Source organism: Euprymna scolopes, chromosome 40 (genome assembly GCF_053919585.1).
Source record: "Euprymna scolopes isolate OS-2025 chromosome 40, ASM5391958v1, whole genome shotgun sequence".
NCBI lineage: Eukaryota > Metazoa > Mollusca > Cephalopoda > Sepiida > Sepiolidae > Euprymna > Euprymna scolopes.
In genome coordinates this window covers 69,319,648-69,333,103 of record NC_136521.1, presented here as the reverse complement: position 1 = coordinate 69,333,103, position 13,456 = coordinate 69,319,648, and the positions used below count along the sequence as shown (strand labels likewise).

The 13,456-nt window shown below is 34.9% G+C and overlaps 1 protein-coding gene across 4 annotated transcripts in view; it reads right to left on the bottom strand.

The window, feature by feature from the left end:
• The window catches only part of LOC145265613 (interferon-related developmental regulator 1-like), an 89,755-nt gene that overhangs the window by 56,372 nt on the left and 19,927 nt on the right, over positions 1 to 13,456 (bottom strand). The window contains exon 1 of one of the 4 annotated variants that reach the window (XM_080121638.1): positions 5,641 to 5,738. The exons of the other annotated variants lie outside the window; for them this stretch is intronic. The gene's annotated coding sequence lies outside the window, so the exon portion shown is untranslated. Of the gene's footprint in view, positions 1 to 5,640; positions 5,739 to 13,456 lie in introns of those variants that run through there. 4 annotated transcript variants of the gene reach the window in all.

The window sequence follows — 13,456 nt, the reverse complement described above, 5'->3', positions numbered from 1 at the left end:
ATTTTTTTTTTTTTTTTTTTTTAATCTATAATTCTGTCCCTTACAACAACACAATATGTTTTGTTCAGTTTCAGATGATTATTTTAAGCATATTTGTTCCCACTTCAAAACAAGGGGGGGTTTTGTAAGCAAAAAAAAATATATATATAAATATCGTTTATGAAAAATAAGTACACTGTTATAAAGTTCATTCTTCTCCTAATAATCGCTGAAAATTTCGTATTGATCGGATAATTACCTGATTTTTGGTAGATTTTTAAAAAGACGGTCCGTCAAAAAGTACTGACCTGCCCCCCCAGTTTTGGCGGTGCCTAATTAAGTTGATTTCTGGACTTACACCAAATAAAATGTTTTAAGCTTACATTCGGATTTCGAACCGTTACGAAATAAACAGCTGGCAGACATTTTAAAACTTGTTAATCTTTAATAAGACAATCAGATAAGATTTCGTGTTTTTCTAGACAACACAAAACTGGGTGCAAGAGTACTTATTGATCCGTGCTATTTTTTAATAACATTTTCAAATTTAATCCAAGTTTCATTATGTTTTTTTTTTTTATTAAATTGTAAGGTTAAAGTACAGAATAGGTACAAAACATCCCCCTCTCCATGTTAAGAATGGCTTTCTAAATAATAACGTTATTATTTCAGCACGGATCAACAAGTGCACGTATCCGAAACTGATTATATATTTGTCCAAGGCCTATAGGCAATAATAAATACGATTCTTTCCATTCAGACAATGGTGCTAACGCATTTCAGGTGCTAACATTACATACTCACGTATCATGTAGAGATGAATTAAAATTACGAAAAATAATCCCGTAGAAAAATAATTGCAAGTAAAAGTAGAATCTGTCGAATTATCGAGTTTTATCGCATGTTTTAATGTGGAAGAGTTGTGTGACCAATTCTGTATGGCAAACTGACTTATCTCCCTTGACTTAAATTAAGAGTCCGCCATTTTTTTTTTTTTTTTTTTTTTTTTAATTACATTTTCACCCCAAACAAGGCACATTGCCACTTTGGTGTAGGGGGCTACTATCAGGCGAAACAACTACTGGGGTACTATGTAGGGATTTGGGCAGAAAGATGTTGGTTCACGTTGCACTTGAACTTCTGCATGTCAGTACAGTTGGGGAAGCAGTGACCTGGAATGGAATTCCAAAGTCTAGCGGTTCTGGGGAAGAAACTACCGGAGTAGAAAGATCTTTTACATCTAGGGATCTCTACTGTGTGGGGGTGGGATTTTGCAGCTTGTCGGGTCTGTCGAGGGTGTTCACGTCGTGGGGGCACAAGTGCTTGCAGTTCATCAGAGCATTCACCATTAAAATACTTGTAGAACAGGCAGAGGGATGCAACGTTACGTCGATGGGACAGAGGCTGAAGCTTAGATGCCAGTTTAGGGCCTATCAGATTTGCGACTCTTTTGAACCCTGTCAAGGAGCGAGAGACTAGTAGCCGATGCACCAGCCCAAATATGACAGCAATACTCCATACATGGGCGAATGGTTGCCTTATAGAGGTACAGGATACTTTCGGGTGTTAGTAGTTTTCTAGCACGGTAGAAAGAGCCCACCTTCCTTGCAGCGGCCCTGGCAATGCTCTCGATGTAATTGTTCCAACTCATGTTTCCTGTGAACGTTAAGCCAAGGAGCTTGAAAGACGTACTCTCAGATAAAGAGTCGTTGGCCATTGCTATAGGTGGTAGAGAAGGTTTCTTGTAATTATTGAATGAAACCAGTTTAGTCTTGGTGGCATTGAACGTGACCATCCATTTTTGTCCCCATTCCACTACTGATTGGAGGTCATCCTCTAGTGTTTCTGCCATTACTTTAGATATATGTTCATTTGTTTTCCTGTCGTGCCTGCTATAGAGTGTGGTGTCATCAGCATATATACCCATCTCAGAGGCAATTTTGTCGGGGAGGTCATTTATGAATATCAGGAACAGTAGAGGTCCAAGGATAGATCGCTGGGGCACTCCCGCATTTTTATCATATTGTTTAGATGTACGACCGTTGAGGACAACCTGGATTTTTCTCTTATCTAAGAAGGATTTAATTATGTTAAGTATTCTACCAGTGATACCGTATGATCTAATCTTCCTGAGGAGACCCTCATGCCATACCCTGTCAAAAGCCTTAGATATATCTAGAGCTACCGCTCTGCCCTCTCCCGCTTTGTTCAGTGAATGGTATATGCGTTCAGAGATTACAGTGAGAATGTCTGCTGTGGAACGGGCTTGTCTAAATCCATATTGTTGGTCGGTCAGAAGTTTAGCATCTGTAAGGTGATGGACTAGAGCATGGTTAATTAAGGTCTCAAATATTTTGGACAAAAGTGGGAGGAGGCTAATGGGGCGATAATTTGATGGGTCAGTTCTTTCGCCAGAATTCTTGAATACTGGTACCACAGAAGCAGTTTTCCAACAGTCCGGAAAGCAAGATTCATTAAGGCATTTGTTGTAGAGTTTGGAGAGAACTGAAGCTACTTCGGCTGAGCACCTTTTTAATAGCACAGCTGGGATGAGATCGGGTCCACATGCTTTTGAAGTGTCAAGGTTTTTTTATGATAGCATGCACCTGAGCAGGGGTGATTTTCATTTTGGTGCTAATGCAGTAATGCACTAGGTGTGTCAGAAATATCGTGAAAAATAGTGAATAATTCCACCCCGTCTTTCCAAGCTCCTCGAAAAATGTAATTCAAGCCCTAATTTTTTTTCAATTAAAGGAGCAAGGACCAAGATTTCATTAAAAAAAATAAAAAAAACAAACGTGGGTTTTTTTAAAAAAAGGTTTTAAACTTCGGACTTTACAGGTAAATGTCTAAAAAATACTTTTTTTTTTTTTTTAAATTTGAATATATTATTTATTGACCTTTTCGCTTCAATTTGTGATATATAAAACTTTGGTGAGTAAATTAATTATTTACTTTTTAATAGACATTTCAAAATAGGAGGCATGAATTATTCGACCCCCTGTCTTTCCAAGCTTATAACTACTCGAAAAATGTAATTCAAGCCCTAATTTTTTTTTTTTTTTTTTTAATTAAAGGAGCAAGGACCAAGGTTTCATTAAAAAAAAAAAAAAAAAAAAAAGAAAAAGCAAACAACGTGGTTAAAAAAAAAAGGTTTTAAACTTCGAACTTTACAGGTAAATTTCTAAAAAACATTACTTTTTTTTTGTTTTAAATTTGAATATATTATTTATTGACCTTTTCTCTTCAATTTGTGATATATAAAACTTTGAGTAAATTAATTATTTACTTTTTAATAGACACTTGAAAATGGGGGGGGCGTAAATTAAAAAAAAAAAACGTTTGTCTAAAATATTATATTCGGTTTATTGGAAAGAGCATAACATTTCACATTGAACCTGAAAATATCATAAAAATAGAATCAATAGAAAAATTTTGATACATTTTTAAAGTTTAAAAATTGAAAAATATTGAGTTCGTAAAATTCATTACTGTTTTTTAAAAAATAAAAAAAAATATTTCTATTACTTTTAAAATAACTTTGATAGTTTATTTTGGAAGTATAATCCATAAAGAAAATAAACAACCCACTTTTAAAAAAGAAATTACGAGTTTTTTATATTTTATTCGCAGTTTCGTGTTAGGGGTGTCAAAAATTCCTACAAAAATTCTGATGCACCTAGTAATGCACTTACTGATCCGCTCTATTTTTTAAATCGTATTTCCAAGTTTAATTAAAGTTTTTTTTTCTTTTATTCAATTGTAAGGTTAAAGTACAGAATAGGTACAAAACACCCTCCCCTCCCCATGTTAAGAATAGCTTTTTAAATAATAGCATTATTTCAGCACGGATCAATAAGTGCATGATGAGTACTGACATTTTTAAACAAAATATCAGAAGGTAATTATGAAAGTTTTTTTTGTTTTCTTTTTGCTCATCTGCTGGAGCAGTTTTCTTCATTTTTAGAATGTATACTAATTTTTATATACTACATAAGTACATAATGTTTTCACCTGAAATGCATTAGTTTAGAAGATCAATCTACACAAGCAGTGAAGGATTTTTTTTTTTTTTTTTTTTTTTTTACACAGTGATCACCACTTATCAAGGCCCGGAAGCCACTCAGGGATAAGGGTTATTGCAAGTACATTACGTTAGTGTGGAGATTTGATGAAGTGTTTACTTAAGGGGGCGGTTCATTAGGAATTTGTTAACGTTGGACTTGAAGACATCCAAGTTGTAGTCCGGTGGGAAGCAGGCAGACGGAACAGAGTTCCACAGGCGTGCAGTTCTAAGAAAGCACCCACCCTTTTTACGATATCGCCAGTCAGAGTTTAGTTTTTTTTTTTTATGAGTTCTCGGCTTATAACTATACTCTTAATTTACACGAATTTGTTCTAAGAAAAAAAAAAAAAAAAAAAAAACATCCGAATGCGTCTCTGTCGTATGAAAGCACTGAGTTCTCATATTAATCATTAAATAAATAATATAGGTGCTTGTTAAGAGATAGTCGACAGATCGATTTTTTACAGATGTTTTACGCAAAAAACAATATTATGTACTTAATTTATATGTCGAAAATAGCAATATATCCAAAAATTACGAAAATTCAAATAGAAAATTACTTACGGTTAAAAGTAATTTTTGCGGAAAATTGGGTAAAATTGCATTTTCTTAGCCATTATAAAGCAGACAGTGAAGAGTTCACACAGAGGAGACATAACTCGAAACGAATATTACATATTACTTGTACCTATTTACAGTGCCTCCCCACGAGACAGAGTCGTTTTTTTTTAAAATGTTTTTAATGTGAAGAAAAGGAACAAAAATAAAAATTGTCTCAGTCGTGAAGGATTTCTCCTCCGCTGACAGAGAACAAGAAATTGAAGTGTAGCATCTGAAGAACAGATACTACACTTTAATCTTGACCTGAAGAATATCCGTGGCGTTCCACTCGAATTTTCGTAATTTTTGGATAAATTACTATTTTCGACATGACAATCAAGTAACATTGTTTTTGCTTAAGATAAGATATTAAAAAAAAAAAACATCGGTTTGTTAACAAGCAACAAGGTTGTTGTCACAGGAATGCTTTCTTCCCAAATAAAAATATGTCCGTGGGAAAGGGGAGGGGGCAACTTGAAAGGCAAAACAGCTGAGTCTTTAAAAAATGCAAAAAATAAAAAACGTGGCACATTAAATGAGAAAAGTTATTTTTGGTTTTTGCTTACTTAGGTAGAACCACAGAATTACCCACCCATATGTAACAAGATGTAACTTTAATATAAGTTATACTTTTGTATGTTTTAAAAGAAACCTAATATATATATATATATATATATATATTTTTTACTAATTTCAGCGTACGATGAAAATGCAAGACTAAAATAATTCTTTTTGACTTTGGTTACTTAATCAAAGTGCTGACGCCACATTCGGTCGTCATTTGAAGGCAAGAATCTTCAAAATGTCCTATAAAAAAAAGGTCAAGAGTATATAATGAACGAAGAAGTGTTTGAATCGACCTGCTTGTTTTCGGCCTTCATCAAGCCGGAAAACAGTGGGCGGTCTGCTATCTAGCGAGGGTTAGGAGGGCCCTAGTAACAACTTTTTTATTTTTTAGTTGTTTTCCCCTACCCTCCAAGGAGATTATCTTTTACCTTTGTTGAATTTGCGGGTTTACAAAATATGTACGACCAAAATTATTCGCGATCAATGTACGACGACTGACTGCTCTTGCTGTTTGTCATATAGAAACAACATATAAAGTTGCTTGAATCAGCAGCAGCCGAATCGGACATTTAGTCGTGCCATGTTTTCATCATACATAAACTAGTTTACTAAAATTGCACGATTATTTGCTCCTTCCTGCTGCTGTTTTGCTATTAAAACAACTTTTACACGAATTTACTACTGGGTTTGTCAGCGCAAAATATCATAAAAAGTATGTTGTATTACTAAAATAAATAAAATGAATTTACTCAATAAAAGTGCAGTAAGGAACCCCACGAGGGGGTGGAGATTAAGGGGTTAAAAAAAAAAATGGTGGGGGAGGGGGTCAAAACAACAGTAGACAGTTTGGGTGGAGAGAGGTGTTAAAAAAATGTGGTAGAAGGCAGGCTCGAACCAGTAACGCAAAATAGGAAAAGGTGGAAAAAAACCTAACGTCTTAGCTGATGCTGCGTCCATGCTACGGAATTTGAACCCAACACGTACGTCTTTCCAGTCAAAAGTTATAATATCTCAAAGTTGACGCTTTTATAGTACAAAGATAAGTAAAGATAGAAACTGTGTTCAAACGCTATTTAATAGCGAATATTTTAATTTTTGTCCCAAAAATTGAAAAGAATTGGATAAAAACTTCTTAAGCACAAGTCGATAGAAGTCGTGACAAGCGCAAAACATGAGATTTTTTGTGCGTCATGGCGCACACAAAAAATCTGTAAACAAGCGTTCATCAATTAACTTACGAACATAAAATATTCATTTTATTTTTGTTATTTAGAAAACAAGTTTTTAAATAGACAGGAAAAGAATATTTTTAAGTAAATTCTTTGAAGAATGACCGACAATGAATATCGTTTTTTTTTTGTTTTTTTTTGCATATTGTTTTTTTTTTTTGCATGTTGTTTTGTTTTTTTTGCATATTGTTTTGTTTTTTTTGCATATTGTTTTGTTTTTTTTGCATATTGTTTTGTTTTTTTTTGCATATTGTTTTGTTTTTTTTGCATATTGTTTTGTTTTTTTTGCATGTTGTTTTGTTTTTTTGCATGTTGTTTTGTTTTTTTGCATGTTGTTTTGTTTTTTTGCATGTTGTTTTGTTTTTTTGCATGTTGTTTTGTTTTTTTGCATGTTGTTTTGTTTTTTTTGCATGTTTTGTTTTTTTGCATATTGTTTTGTTTTTTGCATGATGTTTTGTTTTTTTGCATATTGTTTTGTTTTTTTGCATATTGTTTTGTTTTTTGCATGTTTTGTTTTTTGCATGATGTTTTGTTTTTTTGCATATTGTTTTGTTTTTTTGCATGTTGTTTTGTTTTTTTGCATATTGTTTTGTTTTTTTGCATATTGTTTTGTTTTTTGCATGATGTTTTGTTTTTTTGCATATTGTTCTTGGTTTTCGAGTCGCAAATAAAACATCTAAAAGTTAACGCTTTGTAATAGAAAAATAAGTAAAGATAGAAACTGTTCAGACACCATTTAATAGCGAGGGTATTAACTTCTTTTGTCCTAAAATTTGAAAAGAAAAACTTAAGCACGAGTCGATAGAAATAGTGACAAACCCATATGAGAATTGTCGTGCGTTGTTGCGCACAAAAAAAATCTGTAAACAAAGTGTTTGTCGACTTACGAACATAAAGTATTCATTTTTTTTTTTTTTTTGTTATTTAAAAAACATAAGTTTTTAATTTTGGAAAGGAAAAGAATATTTAAAAAAAAAAAAAAAATTCTTTGGAAAGGAATGACCGACAATGGCCACGCTTTTAAATGAGTTAAAACGCATAAACCACTTTTCCAGTTAAATAAAAGAATAACTTATTGGGTTTGTTTTACAATCCACAGAAGTATGAAGAAGTGGTCAAAAAACATGTTACCAAAGGCAAGTACCTCAATAAATTTTTGGTGTTGTAACTATTTATTGTTAAAAAAAAAAAGTATTGTCGAGCGTTATATGAGAACAAGAAAAAAAATGGCCACAATGTGTCTTGCAGTCTCGACAATGACTTAAAAATAAAAAATTATACAAAATAGCGGTAGAAACTCATCGGATGTCACGGTAACTTGAAACCGTTAAAATGAAATTTTATTATGCTAATTAGTTTAATGAACTTGAAAATATAATTGTAATCTGTACAAAATTTCCTTTTATTTGATATGCTACAAGTCATATTTTGTTAATAGTTTCTTTGAATCGTCTCGTGGTGGCCATTTCCTGGTTGTCATCTTTGATTTTTCATGGTGTAATGATGACAAATGTAATGTCCATCAGAATATTTCACATGTTTAACTGTTTTTTTTTTTTATGATGCTTCTATTTAAAACCGTTAAAATGAAACTTATGCTGATTAGTTTAATGTACTTGAAAACAATTCTGACCTGTACAAAATTTCCTTTAATTTGATATGTTACAAGACATATTTTGCTAATAATTTCTTTGAATCGTGTCGTGGTGGCCATTTTGGATTTCCCGGTCGCCATCTTGGATTTTTCATGATGTTATAATGGCAAATGATAATGTCCATCAGAATAATACTTCCTGTGATGATGAAGCCTTAGTTAACATTTTTCTTAGCTGTTTTTATGATGTTTCTACTTAAAGCAATTCAAATGAAATTGGAATATTCTAATTAGTATGCTAATTATCCGTAAGTTACCAAGTGAGATGGTCGTAAATAAAGCCAACTGAACCTTCATAATATTATGATATGTTCAAAATTTCATCATCATATCTTAAAAAGATCTGAAGATACAGCTTTTAAAGATGTATCAGTCTATAAATTGTGCCAATTTCCTAACGTTTTCAGTCACAAGATTATATGCATTTGAATAGGACTGACTTAAGGCAAAATGTCCAGTGAACCACACGTTTTTTGATACTTTGACTGGTCATCACTCCAGTTCTACTGGGCCGATTTTAAAAAACTAAAGATATTATTTCTTTGTTTTATATGCTCTTTATAATATTGCTTGATTTGAGTTTATTCGATCTAAAGAAAAAAATGGTGGTTACTACTGTAATGGGTAATATCCATCAACACCCGTTGCCATATGTACTTAACTTCCAATTGCCCTTTCTGCCATTGCTTTGGCGCAGGATTAATAGATTGGCATGTCTTACAGTGCTTGACGATCTGCCTGACATCTGCCCTTGTCAATCTGGGTCCACGCGCCTCACAAATATAAGGTTCTCTTGATACCTGGATGTCCGCTTTGTGCATGAATCTCCTTTATTTGACATGAGCTAATTGCGCCAACTGCAACTGCACAAGATCGAACAGTGTGCTCCCCACCCATTTTCACGGCTTCATACCATTTGTGAGGCACACGGGTTAATTGGTCAGCACAATTACAGGGTGATGCTACCAGCGTTACACTCAGTGGTAGCCCGTACTCAGAGATCATACTCTTCAGCGTGTCTAGTCTTCGCCAGATCAACATTTCACTGACCGCATTAGTATGGATCCTCGTTCATCGCAAAAGGGTTTCAGACACCCAGTGGAAGACGGAAGACACTAGTGTTGGGACGATTAATCAGAATAGGAAAAAAAAAAAAAAAAAAAATCAGAACTTTTTGTGGTATCGAAATTGGAAAAAAATTTATGCCTATTTTCCGATGCCAAAAACGATTCTTTTAATTGGCTTTTTTATTTGATTTTCTTTAAAGAAAAATATTCTCCCACTGATAGTAATACTAAAATAATGAATATATATTAATTTTAAATTATTAGTAAAATATTATCACAAGTGTATTCTTCTGTTTGAAAAAAATATCTGCACATTTAACGTGTTTTTACGGTAATCGTGAAAAATAACTTTATAGTTAAATATTTAGAGATTTATAAAGAATTGGAATCGGGAATTTAATACGGAATCGGTAATTGGATTGGAACCAGAAAAAATATTGGAATTGTCCCATCCCTAGTAGACACAGAATCTGTGTACAGGTGCAATTTTTTCGACCACCATTGCAGCGCCAGATTTATACCTTTCACAACAGCATCCAATTCTGCCAGGTTGATGTGCTGAGCATCACACGGGTCGCAGCCAAGATGCGTCCTCAAACACATTTCCTCTTTGTTTTAATGAGACTCCCAATGCCAATGAACTGGCATCGACCCACACATTTACATAGTCACACAACTCCCCACGGGCAGGGTCCTTTTCATTTACTCTCTCCAGAGTTTCCATTATCATTAGAGTTAGGAGGGCATCATTAGGTACATCGTCCCAACTGTGGTCAGCAAATTCGCCCTATCTTTAGTCACACCTACACTGAGCCAGCCACAGGCTGATAGGTGACCAACAAGTTTCCCCACACAAGGAAAAAAACGGTCCGCCATGTAATAACGTCTGGGATGCCCAGAATCCCACTGCCACGCCTCCATCATAGGGTGCCTTCTCCCTCACAGATGTCCAACCCCAATACACGTGCTCTATCTTTCAGATGTTCAGGGTCCTTGCACTCCAGACCAAACTGAGCTAATTTTTAGCTGACATATGATGCAGACTGTACATCGTCAATGTAGGCTGATGTTGCATCCTCAATGATCTTTTCCTGGGACAGCACCGCATTCACAATAGTCTTCATGATTTGCAGTGCCACATTCAGACCAAAGACGAGTCGTGTCAAGCAGTACCTCTGTCTGAAATGGCCATAATATCTCCTCCACTTGCACCTGCAAATAGGCCTTCCACAAATCTAATACTGACATATTAGAGCCTTTTTGGCACCATTCCCTCAGTTTACTAATGCACACGTCAGCATCAGCAATGTGTGCTGCAATGTGCTTGTTGAGTTCATGATAGTCCAGCACCGATCTTACTTTCGACTTATGAGGGTATCAGACCTTTGGGAGGTCCAAGCTTGTCACCAGGGTAGGCAATCAACGATCAATCTCGGATCCACGCCTCAAGATCTTGCCTGTATTTATTACGAGCCTTGTCAGGTATGGGGTACTCTGCGATGTCATTCTTAAGTTTGATTGGCGCCCACTTCCATGATGTAGTCCAGGCCTTCTGGCAATAGTTGTAGTCCACCTTGAAATCAGGGCGCTCGATGTGGGCCATGGCACACAGAGGTTTCCAAAAGCAAACTCTTCTGTCTCATTCAATGATAATTCCCCCCAGGGCCTTGATGGCATCATATCCTAGCAATAAGTCGAACTCCAGCAAATCCCCTTGCATCACCAACACATTGATTTCACAGCTACAACAGAGTCCATATGGATCTTCACAGTTCCAGCTCCACAGCATGCTTGTGTCTGCCTATTGTGATGACTTTGATGTTCTTATTCCAGGTTCGACAGTCTAGTACGCACTATGGTATGTGAGTAGCCCGAGTCAAGAAAAGCTAAGCAGGGCACTTGGTTTACGTATGCAGTCATTGTGGGTTGTGCCTCCCTTATGTCTTGTCCGGGGAGCAGAGCGGCGCTGACGTCCTGTCCCCTAACATGTCTCCCACAGTTTTAGGCTCGGTGTCCAATACCGCCGTATTGGAAGTGGCGCATTCATCCCCGCCCCGTCAGTGCAACTTTTTGCAAAATGACCCTGTCAGCCATAGCGGAAACATCTCCCATTAGTTGCGGGGCTCAGACTAGTAGTCTTCCCTGTACTATTCTGGGCTGTCTGCGCTGCCATCACAACTGGTTCTCCTTGGTCCTCCTCATCTCTGATGATGGCCCGAGCGCATTCCAGCAAGTGTTCCAGGGGTGTTGCTGAAATGCTGGTAGGGGCTCTCAGCAGTTGCTTTACATGGGTTGGAAGGCCGGCCACATATGCATATGTCTGTTCCAATACTCCACCACCAAACAGGATTGCAAGTTTTTGGGAAAAAAAAAAAAAAAAAAAAAAAAATGGCCAAAAACAGTTTTTTGAAATAACTTCAGTTGCCGATTTTTCCTTTCAAAAAAGAAAAAGAAAAAAAAAAAAAAAAGAACTTAATTCTTGCAACAATTGCTTCCTGGTAGTGGTTAAACAAAATGCTAATTAACTTCATTTCCTCCCTTCTGCCACTCTTCCACTTCTCGCACAGTTTTTATCCCCCCCCCCCCATCACATGACCTGTAAACGTGACTTGGGTTTGGTATAAAAAGCTAATTCAATCTTCATCGCACCTCTCTTTCACATCCCACTAATGGGCAAGTTCATTATTGTTGTCATTTTTATATACAGCCACATAAGGCACAAACACATGGACGCTTGCTTCTTTGATGACTATCACAAAACAAATAAAAATGGAAAGAAAAAAAAAATCCGACTCTGCATTTTTTTAAAGTGCAAATGAAATGTATTTATTTGGGGTTCTTCCAAAAAAATGCTTCTTTTTTTTTTTTTGATTATATTGCAGAAGTCTTTTTGCACACATGTTTTTCAAAAGACTTTGTCCTCGCCACTTCGCATTGGCCGTTAGCCAGCATTTTGCAACTGGCAACTTCAAACATCCATCTTGCTCGACACGCAACTTGCTTCTCCTCTTGATCACGTGATGCATTTTTGTTTATTTTTCTTGTAATGCAAGCTCTCACTCACTTGCTTATTTACATATGTGTTTTAACAGCTGCTGCTAATATTTTCGCTAATCAGCTATCCTTAAGCTGCTGCTGATTTGCCCATATCTATTGTTACATAGAGAAGATTTTTAATTGGTTAACTAAACAATTTTCAAGGCAACCCAAATTAAATATTAAAGTTAAATAGTTTTAAATTATTAAATCATACTTAATTATTTTTTAATTTGGCAATTAAAAAGTACCCCTCCCCTTCGTTACCCAGGAATTAAGGACACTAGATGCACTCCTGTTCCCAGCCCTGAACCCCAATATTATTTCTATATATTTTTGTTTTATTTCTAGATAATTAAAAACTTGAAATTTCATTTAAATTAAATTAGTGTCTACCAAAAATTAAACGGAAAACTTTCGTAGAATTTTCTTTTCTTTTTATAATTTTTAATGTCTAAGTCGACTAATATAAAGATTATGCTGACATTATTTCTGCAATATGAAATATTCAATGACAAAATTCACACGATAAAAATAAAAATACTCCAGATAGATTTAAAATAGATGTTAGGTAATTAATTAAAAGTTGTAAAGGTTATTTTTATAACCATGGAATTTCGAAGGCAAAAAAGTCTTGTCAATTATTGAGTGAAATGGGTTTCGGTATTATTACAAAAAAAAATTTTTTTTTAATACAGTGTAACCCGGATATAAGAGACCCGAATATAAGAGATTTTCTCTTACCACAAATTAGAGCCTGTGTTAATGTATAGTCTAGAAAACTCCGAATATAAGAGATTTTTGCGGGTCACAAATTAGAGCCAGCATTAATGTACAGTGTAACCCGGATATAAGACAGATGTGCGCCAGTGGGGTCTCTTATATTCGGGTTAAGCTGTACTTTCTTTTAATGAAAAAAAATTTTAAAAATCAACCAATAAAAAAAAGTAAAAATAATGAAAAAATTTCAAACAAAGTGCTTGTGTAAATTGGTGCTTTTTTTTTTTTTTTTAAACCAACGCATTTCAGGTGAAAACATTTTTACGTATGTGTCATGTCGAAATTAGTATAAAGTCCAAAAATTTATAAAAAATGGTCCAGTAGACGTGCTAAATGTATTTTTAACAAAATAAATAAAAATGGCAGACTCTTAATTTAAGTTAAGGGAGATAAATCAGTTATATTAAATTGTTTGCACAACTCTTCCACATTATAACAAACAATAAAACTCAATTCAATAAATACTATTTTTACTTGT